The sequence below is a fragment of the Coffea arabica genome, chromosome 6e (assembly GCF_036785885.1).
Source record: "Coffea arabica cultivar ET-39 chromosome 6e, Coffea Arabica ET-39 HiFi, whole genome shotgun sequence".
In the NCBI taxonomy this organism is placed as follows: domain Eukaryota; kingdom Viridiplantae; phylum Streptophyta; class Magnoliopsida; order Gentianales; family Rubiaceae; genus Coffea; species Coffea arabica.
In genome coordinates, this window is record NC_092321.1 from 57,194,633 (window position 1) to 57,212,272 (window position 17,640).

Genomic DNA, 17,640 nt, shown 5'->3' on the forward strand with positions numbered 1-17,640 from the left:
ACACATGCCTCTTTAGACTCCCCCCAATAGAGTAGGAGTATGAGTAGGTTAAATATTTTAGCAGATAAAAAAAGAAAAAAAAATTGTAATACTTTTTCAAATTAACTATACTTTTCCAAAAAACTAACACCTGAGCCCCCTTTAATCAATTGCCAATGGGTATCCATTACCCAAACTGTGATGGTCCGGTCTCCTTCTAGGTCATACCCTAGAAGTTAGCGCACCGCCCGCCTGACTCTCGCCAAGACTCATTCACTAACATTAATTTCAGAGATAACAATTCTCATTAATCATCCAAACACCCATTCTTAATACTTCTTAGTAAGACAAAAGCTTTATCCACTACAAATTACAAAAGTGAATCATCCAAACGTTCATTCTTAAGTACATCACTCAAGTACATCACCAACTAGTGTGAAATATAAATCTATCTGTTAAGAGATACAAAAAGCAAGTCTTAACATCAATATATAACATTAGACATCCCAAAACACTCTAACTCTACTTGATCATCCTTTAGACTTCAACCCCTGTAAGGAAAACAAAACTAAACGGCTGAGCTAAAGCTCAGTGAGGTTTGCCGAGCAAGTTACATTTAATAAACACTTAAATTAGTACAATTAAGCAAGTAGTACACATTTCACTGTACAATCACTTTCATTAAGTAATTGAGGAAACACTTCGCTAAACAATCACTTTTAAAAGGATACGGTGCTCGCATTAGAATTACTTCAATGTCATTGAGCATTCATTTCAGTGTCAAGAGACACTCATTTCACTGTCATTGTACATTCATTTCAATATCATTGAACATTCCGCCAATTCACCTCCTTATGTCCTCCAAAACAATAAACAATTCACTACATTCAATAATCAGTTCAATAATCTCCCAACCTCATAGTAATACTCGAGTATACCGAAACATTTACCCAAAGCTGTCGTCCTACCCGACCAAGCCCTTTGCTGGCTCGAATAGTCCGTTGAACAGAAGGTTTTGGGGCCCAATTCAGCCAATGTGATAAAGTACACACACGGCTTACAGTCATGCACACTTACAATATCACTTGATCAATTATCAACCTTCAAACTTAACTAATTCGAGTGCGATAAAGTACACTCTCGACTTAGAAGGCAAGGGACAATTGAGATACATTTTGCAATGAATCACTTAGCAATATTTCATAATAAGCACATTTATTACATAATTTCACTTAAGTAAACATAAACAGTTAAACACATAAATTCGGAAACACTCACCGTAATAAAAAATTACACTTCGATCTCGGAATTGCTTTCTTGCACACCGCTATCTCCTGAGACAAGTTATAATTGCCATAATTATTTAACTACTCATTTGGTGAGGTTCTAAAGTATAATCAACATACGTGTTGTATTCTAGCCTCAAGTCACCATTCCAGCCGAATTCTCAGTTATTGCTTTGTTTAAATGAGACGACTAGTGCATTTCTTACATTCACTCGTCACTTCGACTTTTAATTTTCAAAAGAGAGGAAGTTTAAGTAGCAATTCCAGTATTGTGACTTCATTACTTTTATACTGCTAGATTTATCGTACTAAAACTCAACATTAACCTTTAATAAGATAAATTTAGAAATAACTACCTTTAAGGTACTTTATTGTCCTATAAATCTCTTTTACTTACTTATGATCATGAGTAAAACTAGTTTATTACCTTAACGGTGAACATACAATGCTTATAAAGCCGTTTGAATCATGTTTTATTTGTATATCTTTTCATATAAGTTTTATAGCCTTTTAGATCCCTATAGTTGATATAACAACTTTTCTCATCCATTTATCCATTTATCTTTATGTCCGACTGCTAATCACTCACCAATTTAAGGTTTAAATTACTAGAACTCAAGTCCCTTAGCTTGTCACACAAGATGCAACAATTCCAGCAACCTTCCTCACATTTCTCTTCAAGATTCATCAAATTTATCAACTCAAACAAGGGAAATAGTCATGTATACCAAATTTAAGGTCTTGTAAGGTGTTTAAACTAAGGTTAAACTATTTTCATGCCAAATTTAAAGATTAAGGTTAGTGAACTTTTCATTTCTTTCCTTTTAAGCTAAACCAGATTCTAGTTTGCTTGTTGTTTAAATTTGCTCCAATTCACCAGCTTTTCAAGTGTTAAAATCAATAAGATGTACATGAAAACTAGGACAAGATGTTATAAGATGTTTTACTTAAGATTACAGCCAATTATCATGGAATTTTCGAAATTAACATGAAAGTTTCAGCCTTCACCCTCTCTCGGCCAGCAAAACAGATTTTCCAGCAACATTACTCCAAAATTTTCAACAAGGTTTCCATCCTTTGCTTGCTTTAAACACTAAACACTTAACATACATTCTGTCCAATATGAAATGAATCAAATAACAGGTAATTGCAGCAAATTATTCCACCAAGAAGTCGCCATAAATCTGTCATCAGCTAACATATAATCTTCCAGCAATTTGACAGTTTAAATGTGAAACTTTCTCCACAAATTCTTCATTTTTCCACTCCAGCTCAACATGCAGAGTGTAGTTATCATGCTACGGTGTATCTTGTGCAACAATATGAAATTTACAGCCAAAGATTCAAAGGGAAAGCTGGATAAAATTTTGTTTCCTTCTCTCGGCCATGCTGAAAAATTTCAGCAGCTTTCTTTCAACATTTCAAGCCAAATCTATCAACATTTTTACTAGTTCCATAAATAGATATCCTATAAGATCAGAGATGAACCTATTTCATGCATTCCTAGCATAATTCTCCAAAGGAAATTCTGGTAACAAGCTGCAATTCCAGGTCCACTCTCTCGGCCATCACAGAGTTTTCTTGTAGCTCTTAATCAGTCATTAAACAGAATTTTTCCTCAGCCAAAACTCATTTTTCCTAGCTAAAACTTAACATGCAGCTTAAGTATTCAGTTATACTAGATAATTAAAAGATTGTTGCAGCATTTTACCTGCCTTTTTCTAACAATCGAAGCTGGAAAAGAAGAAACCCGCAGGCAGACTCCTTCCTCCTTCGTTTCCTCATGATGAAAGCTCCAAGTTCCCCTTTTTTCTACCTTACTCTCTAACTCATTCGGTTGACTGGAAGGAAAGAATGGATTCAGAGAGCTCCCTCACTCTCACTCTTTCTCTCGGTTTTGGGTATGGAAAAGGAAGAAAGCTTAGTACTCTGTTATCTCTATTTGTTTGCTCTCGGTTGAAGTCCAAAATGGCAGAGCACTTCCTTTCCCTTGGTCATTACTTAACTCAGCAAATGTTCCACCGCCCAAACTGTCAGACAATTTCTACTCCTTTTCCTTTCCACCGCTTGATCTATTAGAGGCTTGCATTCGGTTCCTATCACAACAAATCTTACTTTCTCTAGGTTTTGTTTCTGAATTCTGATAGTTTGTGTGATGGCTGCATAGTAGTTAGTCTTGAAGTTTGAGGTCGGTTTGGTCTTTTTGTTGTAGTTTATTTGCTCACCAAGGCCTAAAATTTTATAATTTCATGCATGGACTCCTAACTTCGTTTGTATTTTAGTGAATAGTTTTCTTACATTGATTTTGACACATTTAACTTTAAGAAAAACTTATTAGACATGTACTTGTTAAACTTTTAGTGTATGTTACGTGTCTAGTAATATTTGCAAATAACATAATTTACGATATGCACGTCATCTATTTATTTAATTCGTAAAATTTTTCTATACCATTCTAGGATATTTCCTAAATTCTCAATTTTATAAAAATTCAATTAGGCATTTAATTTAACCACTTATTCGTTATATGTTATATTTTCAATATCAAGGTAAATAAAATAAAATAAATGCAAATTACACGTAATTTTTCAAGTTCTCACATTACCTGTGACAGCCCGGTCTCCTCCTAGGGCATACCCTAGAAGTTAGTGGACCGCCCGCCTGACTCTCACCAGGACTTATTCACTAACATTAACTTCAAAAATAACAATTCTCATTAATCATCCAAACATCCATTCTTAATACTTCTTAGTAAGACAAAAGCTTTATCCACTACAAATTACAAAAGTGAATCATCCAAACGTTCATTCTTAAGTACATCACCAACTTCTGTGAAATATAAATCTATCCGTTAAGAGATACAAAATGCAGGTCTTAACATCAATATATAACATTAGACCTCCCAAAACACTCTAACTCTACTTGATCATCCTTCAGACTTCAACCCCTGTAAGGAAAACAAAACTAAAGGGCTGAGCTAAAGCTCAGTGAGGTTCGCCGAGCAAGTTACATTTAATAAACACTTAAATCAGTACAATTAAGCAAGTAGTACACATTTCACTATACAATCACTTTCATTAAATAATTGAGGAAACACTTCACTAAATAATCACTTTTAAAAGGATACGGTGCTTGCATTAGAGCCACTTCAATGTCATTAAGCATTCATTTCTGTGTCAAGAGACACTCATTTCACTGTCATTGTACATTTATTTCAATATCATTGGACATTCCGCCAATTCACCTCCTTATGTCATCTAAAACAATAAACAATCCACTACATTCAATAATCAGTTCAATAATCTCCCAACCTCATGGTAATACTCAAGTATATCGAAACATTTACCCAAAGCTACCGTCCTACCCGACCAAGCCCTTTGCTGGCTTGAATAGTCCGTTGAACAGAGGGTTTTGGGGCCCAGTTCAGCCGATGCGGCGAGGCATACATACGGCTTACATTCATGCACACTTACAGTAACATTCAGTCAATTATCGACCTTCAAGCTCAACTAAATCGAGTGCAATAAAGTACACTCTCGACTTAGAAGGCAAGGGATAATTGAGATACACTTTACAAGGAATCATTTAGTAATAATTCATAATAAGCACATTTGTCACATAATTTCACTGAGATACACATAAACAGTTAAACACATAAATTCGGAAAACACTCCCAAATTATCCAAATAATTTACTCTCCAGTCTCGGGTTTGTTTCCTGACTCGCAGCTACTTCCTGAGATAAATATATAATTCCATGGTAAATTTATAATTTGTAGATGTTCACCAATTATTTAAATCATTCGAATTAGGTTTGAGTTTAAAATATAAAATATAACATATTCAACATTTATTCTACCTTATTGTTTAAACTATTAAAATCAAGTCTGACCTTAAAATACAAAATATACGCAATATTTATTCCCCAATTTATTTCGAGACTTATTGACTTTATTATCTTAAATCAAGAAACATACATACTTTCCAAATTAATTATATATAAAAGGTTTACATTAGGATTAAAACATTTGTCAGGATCAAGCGCTTACCATTGCACCAAAAGCTATAGCTGTTAGTGAAGGCGCAACTTTATTTCCTTAACCACAATGGCAGTGCAAAGCACCGTACCACGCTCGGCCAGCATGAGGGTCTGCACCCCTGGGTGCCACGGGCTGGGCGGTTAGTCCCGTCGAACCGGGATCTGAGGGATGTTGCTGATTAGGCCAACAATCCCTCCCCCAGCAACAGCCAGGGAGATTCGAACCCGCGACCTCGCTCTGATACCACTTGTCAGGATCAAGCGCTTACCATTGCACCAAAAGCTATAGCTGTTAGTGAAGGCGCAACTTTATTTCCTTAACCACAATGGCAGCGCAAAGCACCGTACCACGCTCGGCCAGCATGAGGGTCTGCACCCCTGGGTGCCACGGGTTGGGCGGTTAGTCCCGTCGAACCGGGATCTGAGGGATGTTGCTGATTAGGCCAACAACATTTTCTACTCAAGATTCTAAGTTTAAAACTTAGGAATATTCCATTGGTTCCCTTTTTAAATTAGTTAAACTCTAAGTTATTTGTAAATTAAATTTTATTCCACTACACTCATCCCTCAAATTTATAGGTTTTAACATATGTGTTAAGACAATATTAAGTGATTAGAAGCCAATTTAGGTATATAACTATCATGAGTTTTCTTCTCATTTGCTTTAATTTAACTCTACTCGTGGAACTAGATATAGTCGTTAAATCTCAGAGCAACCTTAGCTATCATTTATGAAAGCTTACAGGGTTGGAAATTAGATGAAATGCTGTTCAAAAATAGGTTTCCTCACTGCCAGCATCAAGTAGAATGCATTCGGAAAAACAAGAGAGAGGCAACGACAAAGGCAACTTTGCCAATCTCTGGTGTTTTGATCATAATTGGAGCTACACTTATGGGTTTGAGGCAAATTTTATAGCGTCAACGTTTCTTATGAAAGCATCGACACCCAGTTCTCACATTTTCAGGGTAAAAAATGGCCGGACAAAAGCACATTCTGCTTCACTCCCTCGGCCAACCAACCTGCACTCATTTCTACTTTAGTATTTAGTTGAGTTTCTACTGGTTCCAATCTTCCTTGTTGAGGTTTAAGGTCCGTATGACATGTTACATTTACTACACAGGTTTAGAAGTTAAAGTTTATAGAGGATCACCAAAGTTTCTTTCTTCTCCCCCCCTCGGTTGCAGCAAATACTTTTTCCAGTAAAACAGTGGCTTATCTTTTGACATTTTCTCGCCTTTACTTCCTCAGTTTCTGGTCTCAATCACTTATGCAGAGGACACTCAATCTACTGCAGGTTATCCTATGCTAAGCAGAGTCGTTCATGACCAAAATTCAGAGGAAAGATGGGCTAAATCCCGTGCCTGAGTTTAGCAGCAAAACCTGATGCATGGCAGCATGCATCAGACTCCATCGAATTCAGTTTTATGTCCCAACTGAACGTATAGAGGGTAATGACTTAGCTAAAAATTATCCTAAAGAAAGGATGACAGTTTATGATCAGAATTCACGAGAATACTGAAGAAATATCTGTTGCATGCACTTCTTAATGTTATCATCCCAAGAAAAATTTGATAACAGTTGCAGGTTCAGGCTTTAATCTCAGTTTTCTGCAATTTCCCTTTTCCTGCAATTTTACAGTTGCTGCCCGACATTTACTTCAGCCACAAGCTCAAATTCATAGCTAAATTCGACATGCAGCTGGTGTTTATCCAATTATACCAACTAAACAGCGAGTTGTTATAAAATCTTACCTGTTCCCCTTAAAGTTCGATGTTGCAGGCTGCTCAAGTTTCGGTTTCAGCTCCTCAATTCCTAGCACTCGATTCTCCCGTTCCTTGCAGTCCCTTCCTCAGCTCTGGCTAATTGATTATGATGCTTACCTAAGTTGTAACTGGTTTCTCTTAACCTTGCTCTCTCTCTCTTTTCTCACTCACTCGAGTCTGTTTTTGAAAGAAAGTAAGAAAGGACGACAGCTTTGGTTTTGCTCTCAGCCACCGCCAATTTTTGTTTCTTTACGCTGTTCTCATTCGGTTCTTGCTTATTCAGCAATTTGGTGATGCATTCCCTCCTGACAGCTGTCTCAATTCACCTCCCAATCTCAGTTAGATCCTAACCTCCCACCGCTTGGATTTAGCAGATAATTGCCTAGCTTCCATTCGGTTCCATTTGTTTTTATGAAATTCTGATAGCTCAAGTGATGGCCGCATGGTAATTAGTCTAGAATTTTAAGGTTAGTTTGGTCTTTTGGTTGTAGTTTAATTACTCTCTAAGTCCTGAAATTTTTATAATTTTATACATGAACTCCTAACTTCATTTGTATTTTCGTGGGAAATTTCTTACATTGATTTTTAACACATTTAGTTTTAAGAAAAACTTATTAGACATGTACTTGTTACACTTCTAGTTTAGGTTACGTGTCTAATAATATTTGAAATTAACACAATTTACGATATGCATGTCATATATTTATTTAATTCGTGAAATTTTCTACACTTCTAGACATGTACTTATTGAATTTATTTTCAAAATTCTCAATTTATAGGGATTCAATTAGACATTTAAGGTAACCGTTTATTCGTTATATATAATTTTTCTCATATCAAAGTAAATAAAATAAAATAATTTTAGGGTATACACATAATTTTCTCGGGTTCTCACATCCGTCCCTCCTTAAAGAAATTTCACCCTCGAAATTCATACATTCCATTATAAAGAGTTCCAAGTATTCTTTTCACATCTTATCTTCTAGTTCCTAGGTTGCTTCCTGTTTCTCTTAAGTGCAACCCTTTATAATTCGTAATGGATAATTTTACCTCTCGTTTCCTAGGTTGATTAACAATCCCAACCCCTTGATCCTGTCGGGGTGCTATACACTCTAAAAGGTCAGTCATCCGATTTAAAGCAGTAGCTACTAGATCACTTATACGGGTTCCTTGATCCTGGTTCTGGCTAACTGTAGATTCCTGCTCTTCCCCTTGCTCTTGGGTTTGCCTGGGTTTACGGCTTCGTCGTCGTGGCCCGACTTCTATATCTCACTACTAATTTATATGTGACGGGCGTAGGGTATACATATAACATTAAACTCATCCTAATCAAGTTTTACATTTATAAACTCCTAAATACCTCACACACGATTTATCGCAAGTATACGAATCGTGAGCGAGTATAGGGTATTAAGGGTCGATCCCACAAGGAAGATTGCAATTACCGGTACTACAAAGCTTCTCTATTATTTAGACTATCAATGAATTATAACAAGTAAAGCCTACTGAACTTATGCAAGAAAATAACAAATGAAATCTCCTTAGGTTGTGGTATCGCTAACTACTCATGCAAGTGGTATATTTGGATCATTGAATACTACTATCTAAGCTAATTATGGTGTAATTTCCTTAAACATGTGAAACCTACTTTCGTAGTGAATCAACTATACTCATAACTAATCCATACCTATTCTCATGGTTATGAAATTAGTTACAAGTTCATTTCTTCAATGAAATTACATGAAATTAATCACTAAAACCACATAGGTGCACATCTACTCTCGTGAGTGTACTCCCTTTGTTTAGCACTTCTTGAACTAGTGTTAAATCTCAATTTTCATTGCAGAAACAACACCTTAAATAATCACAATTAATGGCACTAGATTAATCGTGATTTAAAGGGCCAAAGTGCTAATTAACTTGCTCAAATAATGGCAATCAAATAACCAAATAACAAACACTAACAATCATAGAAAGTTCAACCAAACCCAAGGTATAAACTTTAAAGATACATAATGAACACAAAATCCAGAACTTGCATATTAACTATACTTAAGAATCTGAAACAAAAGCTAAAGAGTTGGAGAAGAGATAACCCATGTCACTTGAGCTTCAATTCCTCCTTCTTCATCTACATCTTCATCCTAATCTAGCCAATATACAAGAATGGATGAACTACACTTCTCTATGCTAAACTAATCTAGCACACAGAAAATGGAAGAGCTACATTTCTGCACTCCAAACTTTCTCCCGTATGTCCCTCTTTTTCCTTCAATCTTGCAAGTTTTGGCTATATAAAGACGAAAGGTGATCAATAAATGAGGCTTACACCTCCCATTTATAGCTGGTAATGTTTCTCACATGTCTAGCATTACATGCGACTTAGTGGAGGTGAAATTGAGTTTTCCGCGTAAAGAGAAGCCTTCTTTGACCACAATCCAGCCAGAAATCTGGCCATAAATCTGGCCAATTTCCGGCCGGATTGCTACAGTGACATTTTGGTGCACTTTTGTTCAATTCCAGCTCTGCTCCGATTTTGCGTCAACTTCAACTGAACTTTTCTTGATGATAAAAGCCGATTTAGCTCTTGACCAAAACATAAAACTTGTATGCGTTGAGTTAGCTTTCCAATGCATCAAGAATCACCTCATTTGGATCTGTGTAGGCTGAGAAATGACCAAAATACTCTGACTGCTCGCTGCCCTGTTTCAGCTTCGACCAATAGAAATTAGCTATTGTAATTCGACTTTTTGACCTAGAAAACCTTCAAACTGGATCAGATGTCTTTACCAAAGTTGTAGATCTATCTCTTATCTTCAAATTGGTTTAAGAATCATCTCAATCCGATCATTGTAGCTCAAGTTATAGCCAAAATACGAAAATGTGTCAAAACTGTCAAAATGCACAAAATCCAAGTAAAAAGTGATAAAAACCTCATTTAATTACTTAAAAGCATTTTTCACCAATTATAGTCAAAATGATTCATTTTCTTCCAGTAATATAACCAAAGTGACTAAAAATAATATAAAATGTCATACAATTAAAACGTAAATTAGTCACTTATCAAACTCCCCCACACTTAAATCATTGCTTGTTCTCAAGCAATTCATACATAATCAACTACAATGATTCAAGAGGTGAAACAATATATGCACTTTTATCAAATTTAATTCCTCAAAACTTGGAAAATAATCATTATACAATTGTTCAAATTACATTAAATACTCATAATATCAAATAAAGGAAAGATAATTATACCCTAATTTAACAAGTTAAACTTAATCTCTCACCCTAACCTAATTTCACAAATAAGCAAATCATATAGTCAATTTATAACATTCCTCCTCCTATAATCATCCTTTTTATTATTATTATTATTTTATAACTAAGAGGGATTTATTCACACTAATTTTACTTAAATAGTGAAAATGCCTTTTGACGCGAAAATCGACACTTTTAGGTAAAGATCTCCGGTTACTCAACATTTCACTTATTCAAGTTGCTATGCATACTCTTAATTCAAATATCTTTTTACACGAATATCGACATTTGTAGATGTCAACCCCCGGTTACTTGGTACGAGTAGAACAATTTTTATTTACTTTCTTTTCTTCTTTTTTTATTTCTCTCTTTTTTTTTATCAGAAAATAAATCGATTTTTCCTCATAGAAAATTAAATCAAAGGAGGAGTATAGCTTTTATTGACTATATCAATCACTTACTTGCAAAATTAAGTAAAGAGAAGAAATCTCATTAAACATGTAAAATTAAAAGCATAATTTTCTTCACTTTACCAAATATACTTTCTAAAATGTAAAAATCCTGATTGCATAATAATCATTTCCAAGTTAAATGAGAACTAAACCTTCCAAAATACACATAAAGTTTCAACAATTGGAAGAATTTAAACATTTAAAGTTGGAACAAATTAGCCCTTTTTGAATGAAAATGCAAAAATTTGAAGAACTTTTAGGCCATAGTGAAATATTGGAAAAGATTTTAGAAAATTTTTTACAGAGTTTCTCCTTATAAATGGATGAAAACTCCCTGCCAATAAACCCAATTTCAACCAAATTATCCACATGGCAAATAATTCAAACACAATTCCAATATTTCTAAGAATTTAAATCCACAAAATATCATCACATCGAAAGTATTTGCAAGTTCAAATATTTCCTCCCCCACACTTAAACTTCACATTGTCCTCAATGTGAGAAAAGGAAAATAAATAAAGAGTAAAAGAAAATAATACTCATATGAACTTGCGTAGTCCAAATCCATGGCCAAGTGATGAATTTCCAACCTTATTTGGGTAAGAATGGAGAGTTTAATTATTGTACCCTGGAAAAGACAAAATCAAAACAAATCAACTTCTTAAAAATAAAAGTTTGCAATCAACAAAAACATGCAATTCAAGGAAAAAGGAAAAATGATCAAGCATGTGGAACCATACAATGTTCAAGGGATAAAAAACATGAAATGAGCTAATCTTTGCTATTCAAATATGTGCATTAGTATCCAAAGCAAAGGGAAGCTAATTTCACACAATAAATCCACCATCACGAACAAAGTAAGTTCCATTTATACATTTTGTCATCAATCATCAAATCCCCTCAAGTACAAAAGTAATCTCAAAATGGAGGCAAACACACCAAATCAAAATATAAATGACCTTCGTGAGAATTCATGAAATACTAAAAACTATTGAACCACAAAAATTGTAAGTGCATTTATGAATTTCATCAATTAAGGTCATCTTCAATTCACCTCTTCTTTTTTAATTACCTAAGAATTCAAGAAATCATTCAATCAAGCACCTTTTCATTCATTAGGTAATCTAAATTACTCACATGAATATCAAAAACTCCCACTAAGCTAATTAAAATGCTACATTTGGCTACTTAATATGCAACTTTGTCACCAAGCCAAATTAAGCATAAAACTATCAAGAATTCACCAAATAAATACAATAAATGCAAATCACAAAATATATTTATCACTAACAATTACCAATAGTATCAATAAGCTCAAATAAATACACATAACTTCACATATTAAAAATTGCCTAAAAATAGAAAATATTCAATCATGGCAAAATTTAAATAACAAAGTTAGGTGAAGATTTGTTACCTCAAAGTGGGTTGGTGATGTTTAGTGATGAATAAGATGTGAAAACCCCCAAGAAACTCACCCCCATTCGGCCTCAATTGAGTGATTCAAGAAGGTACAACCCTAACTAATCATAAGGTTGAAACCACTTTAGAGTTGTTTTTGAAAGAATATGAACTATGAAGTTCACTCTAGAGGATGGGAGAAAGTGATTTGGTGAAGGTTATTTGAAGATTAAATGGTGAAAAGTGGTGTTTTAGTAAGTGGTGTGTGTTTGAGGTGTTAGTGTGTGAGTTGGGTTGAAGAAAAAGGGAGAAAAATTGTGAGGAATCCGTGAAACGGATTCATCTTACGCTGGTTACTGTTCATAAGCCGGCCAGAAATTGGAGGGATTCATGGAGGGATTGCTGGAGGGATTCTGGGTAGATTTTTTTTTTTTTTTTTTTTTTTTTTTTTTTTTTTGCTGTTGCATATCCGGCCAGTTTTTGGCCGGATTCTTGGCCAGATTTGCTACAGTTTTTTTTTCTTTTTTTTTACAATCCGGCCAGTTTTTGGCCGGATTTCTGGCTGGATTCTGGCTAGTGAGCCCGAAAAAAATTTTCTTTCTCCCCTTCAATCCGGCCAATATTTGGCCGAATTTATGGCCGGATTTGCTGCAAAAAAAGCTGTTTTCTGCAGTTTTTCCTCCAAATTTGCTTGGCCAACCTTCCGCATTCCACTTGCTTTCATATTCTTTGAATAAAATCCAAGTTTTACATGATCATGCATGATTATAATTTTAACACGAAACACTTTAAATGCATGAAATGCAGCAATTGAACATGAAAACTTCCTTTTTGCCTCAATATAGACGCTTTTGTCATTGAAATCATTTGCATGAACCCTTGCCATTGCCACCTACAAAACACACAAAAACACTAGTTAAACAACTAAAACTTACTAAAAAAAAAAAGAAATCATTGGGTTGCCTCCCAACTAGCGCTTCTTTATAGTCATTAGCTTGACTATATCACCTCATTATCAAGGAGGTTTAGTTAATGAATAATCCACCATTTTAGGCCTTAGTGGATCATTAAATAGTGACTTTATAGCAAAAGTCACATGATCTAATAATGTGAGAAATGAAAGTGACTTACCTATCCCCAAGTGTTTCATAGATATTACCTTAAATATGCACCACTTGAGAATTCACCAAAGGAAATGCCATGAGAGTATCTTGGGCAGGAATACTTTTAAAACCTGCACTTTTTATACACTCCTCAAGAGGGGTGAAAAATGAGTCATTAAAGCTCACCTCTTGAGATTCAAAATTAGCTCCAAAGATATTATTATGTGAAATGAAAATTTCCTCATTGAAACACAAGTTAGAATCATCATTTTGATCAAAATGCAACCCATTTTCACATACAACATTGCCACCATTCATGGTAGGATCTTTTTGCAAATTATTAGAGGAAATAACTTCACACAATGCATTCAATTGCTCATGTATTCTATCAAAGTGAGAAGCTAATTCATCTATTCTTTCCTCAATCCTATCACAACGGTCGGAAGTTGCATTTGCTAGCTTTTCTATTGCTGAATCAAATTGATTAGAAAAATTTTCTACATCTAGCTCCCAAGATGCATTAGAATCATTAGCTAATAGTTCACTTTCTAATTCCCAAGGTAGAGGTGCATTAGCTAACTTCTCTATTGCCAACTCTCAAGATGGTTTTGATTCATATTGGACACTTTCAGGTTGGTAATCATAAAAATATGGATAATCACTATAAGTACATTGATTATCCCAACCATAAGCAGGAGAATTGCTCCAATTAGCACTATATCGATCAAAACAGGGATTGTAATGCTCTAATTCATCATAATAATCCATATTTTGTGCTTGCATACATGTATTAGTAGCATGATAACTTCCACAGAATTCACAAATCACATGATAAGAATTAAAAGCATTAACATTCCTCCCTTGCTCAATTTCATGCATAATTGTTTCCATCATAACATCAAATTTAGCCTTTAAGCACCTTAAACCATCTTCAAAAGACATACATTCAGTAAATTCTTGGTTATCTCTGTTGAAGGAGCTTTGCACGTGGTAACCATCCATTGCCAATCTTCCATTTCTCAAGCATTGTCCTCCAAATTGACCTACCCTCCTCATTACCTAAAATTACTTTTTAGACAACTTAAGAGCAAAATTAGTAAGAAGAATAGGTGATAAAATACATATACACATATAACACTAAAATAACAGAAAATAACATTCAAACTATAACTAATAAAATGTCTAAACTAATAAAGTTGCTCTTCACACCGATATTGCCAAATCTTCCCCGGCAACGACGTCAAAAACTTGACGGGCGTAAGGTATACATATAACATTAAACTCATCCTAATCAAGTTTTACATTTATAAACTTCTAAATACCCCACACGCGATTTATCGCAAGTATACGAATCGTGAGCGAGTATAGGGTATTAAGGGTCGATCCCACAAGGAAGATTGCAATTACCAGCACTACTAAAGTTTCTCTATTATTTAGACTATTAATGAATTATAACAAGTAAAGCCTACTGAACTTATGCAAGGAAATAACAAATGAAAGCTCCTTAGGTTGTGGTATCGCTAACTACTCATGCAAGTGCTATATTTGGATCATTGAATACTACTACCTAAGCTAATTACGGTGTAATTTCCTTAACATGTGAAACCTACTTTCGTAGTGAATCAACTATACTCATGACTAATCTACACCTATTCTCATGGTTATGAAATTAGTTACAAGTTCATTTCTTCAATAAAATTACATGAAATTAATCACTAAAACCACATAGGTGCACCTCTACTCTCGTGAGTGTACTCCCTTTGTTTAGCACTTCTTGAACTAGTGTTAAATCTCAATTTTCACTGCAGAAATGATAGGTGTCGAGCCTGTACAATAATAAATACCTACTCGAGAAAAATACAAATTTTGCATATAGCGGTGAGTAGTGTCGAATCCACAGGGATTGGGGATAATTCGTTTCTTTTGAGTTCAAGACAAACGGGGGTTTAAGGAGTGAATGCTAAAGAATTATTAACTAAATAAATTAACTGCAGAAAATAATTAATTAAAAGAAATAATTGGGGGAACTCTAGCCAAGGGTACACTTCAGAAATGGTTCATGCACTGATCATCGATTCACAGATAATTCCACATTTATTAATAGATTGGTTATAGTTGTCATACACACGATAAACAACTAACCTTTCCTTACTTTCTCCATAATTAAGGTACGACCGTTAACTATTTCTCTAACCCAAAAACAATCCTAAGTACGACCGTAAGATTTAATTTCTAGATTGCATTAAGAATTAGAAAGGCCCAATCCTAACTAACAAACACACTACGAGGGTTTGTTTAAATTAGATCGTATGTTTCCTTGACATAAACCCAATTACGCCAGTTGCTACTGGGATAGAGATAACGAACAATTACGGATTCAATTACCCCTATTTAGCAAAATAGCCTATATGAATAATTAATTATTGCGCACTAATCAATCATACACAAGAGCTATAACAATTAAAAGTAGGAATCATATAAATACCAATAAATGAGGAAGAGATTAAAATAAATTCGATCTCACAGTAATTACATAACCAAATCTTCAGTTGTCCCGTTGACTAGAATTAAGAAGCTAATTCTCCATTAATGGTTTATGGAGAACCAGCCGTGCAAGAATAAAAATAATAGCCGCCCTTTTCTAATGTTTTTCTCCTCTTTAAAAGTCGGCTCAGGAGGAAACATAAAAGACCTAAGTGCCTGCGAATTTGTTGCTGGCCAAACTCCTAATCAAACGTGAATCCGGCATTTTTTTTCTCCGTCCAAATCCATGCCAGGGAAACAAAAGTAAAAGACCAAGTACAATGCTGTTTTGTTTCTAGTAAAAGAAAGATAAATTGTGTCTGCCAATTTTCCCCACCTTTGACTCCTAATTGAGGTAATACCCACCAACTTCCTGAAAGACAAAAGATTCCTCTTACAACTCAATTTCCTCTAGCTTTTCTTTCTCTTGAGAATAATCCCACAGAATAAGGAAAGTCCTGGCAGCTAACAAATTAAGAAGTTGACTCGGATTGGGAGACTGCCAAATATCAATCCCGACTCTCTGGCGTTGAATGTAGGTCCCGAACGTACCATCACCAAAGTAACTGGAAATTATCACTTTTAATCACGTTTTACTCATTTTCCTACAATTAGCACCATTAACCAAATATAAGTAGAATCAATCAATTAAAATAATATTTAGCTAAAATCAAGGGAAAAATAATTATAAATTTAACAACAAATTATGACCTATCAAGAAACAACACCTTAGATAATCACAATTAATGGTACCAAATTAATCATGATTTAAAGGGCCAAAGTACTAAATAACTTGCTCAAATAATAGACATCAAATAACCAAATAACAAACACTAACAATCATAGAAAGTTCAACCAAACCCAAGGTATAAACTTTAAAGATACATAATGAACACAAAATCCAGAACTTGTATATTAACTATACTTAAGAATCTGATACAAAAGATAAAGAGTTGGAAAAGAGATAACCCATGTCACTTGAGCTTCAATTCCTCCTTCTTCATCTACATCTTCATTCTAATCTAGCCAATATACAAGAATGGACAAACTAAACTCTATACTAAACTAATCTAACACACAGAAAATGGAAGAGCTACATTTCTGCACTCCAAGCTTTCTCCCGTATGTCCCTCTTCCTCCTTCAATCTTACAAGTTTTGATTATATAAAGATGAAAGGTGGTCAATAAATGAGGCTTACACCTCCCTTTTACAGCTGGTAATGTTTCTCACATGTCTAACATTACATGTGACTTGGTGGAGGTAAAATTGAGTTTTTCGCGTAAAGAGCAGCCTTCTTGACCACAATCCAGCCAAAAATCCAGCCAATTTCCGGCCGGATTGCTACAGTGACATTTTGGTGCACTTTTGTTCAATTTCCAGCTCTGCTCCGATTTTGCATCAATTTCAACTGAACTTTCCTTGATGATAAAAGCCGATTTAGCTCTTGACCAAAACATAAAACTTGTAGTTCTTTGAGTTACCTTTCCAATGCATCAAGAATCATCTCATTTGGATCTATGTAGGTTGAGAAATGACCAAAATACCCTTAACTGCTCACTGCCCTATTTCAGCTTCAACCAATAGAAATTAGCTAATGCAATTCGGCTTTTTGACCTGGAAAACCTTCAAATTGGATTCAGATGTCTTCACCAAAGTTAGATCTATCTCTTATCTTCAAATTGGTTTTAGAATCATCTCAATTTGATCATTGTAGCTCAAGTTATAGCCAAAATATGAAAATGTGTCAAAACTGTCAAAATGCACAAAATCCAAGTAAAAAGTGATAAGAACCTCATTTAATTACCTAAAAGCATTTTTCACCAATTATAGCC

The 17,640-nt window shown here is 34.6% G+C and overlaps 1 long non-coding RNA gene across 3 annotated transcripts; it reads right to left on the bottom strand.

Annotated features, from left to right (window-relative positions):
* Positions 1-265: 265 nt before the first annotated feature.
* On the bottom strand, positions 266-7,426 carry LOC140009675 (uncharacterized). 3 transcript variants are annotated; one of them, XR_011817190.1, is made up of 4 exons: positions 7,056-7,416; positions 2,977-4,212; positions 1,258-1,313; positions 266-530 (listed from the first exon to the last, which is right to left on the bottom strand). It is a non-coding gene; the product is annotated as an uncharacterized lncRNA (long non-coding RNA). The 3 variants fall into 3 exon arrangements; XR_011817189.1 differs by having other exon boundaries at positions 1,258-4,212; positions 7,056-7,426; XR_011817191.1 differs by lacking the exon at positions 1,258-1,313 and having other exon boundaries at positions 7,056-7,415.
* Positions 7,427-17,640: the final 10,214 nt, after the last annotated feature.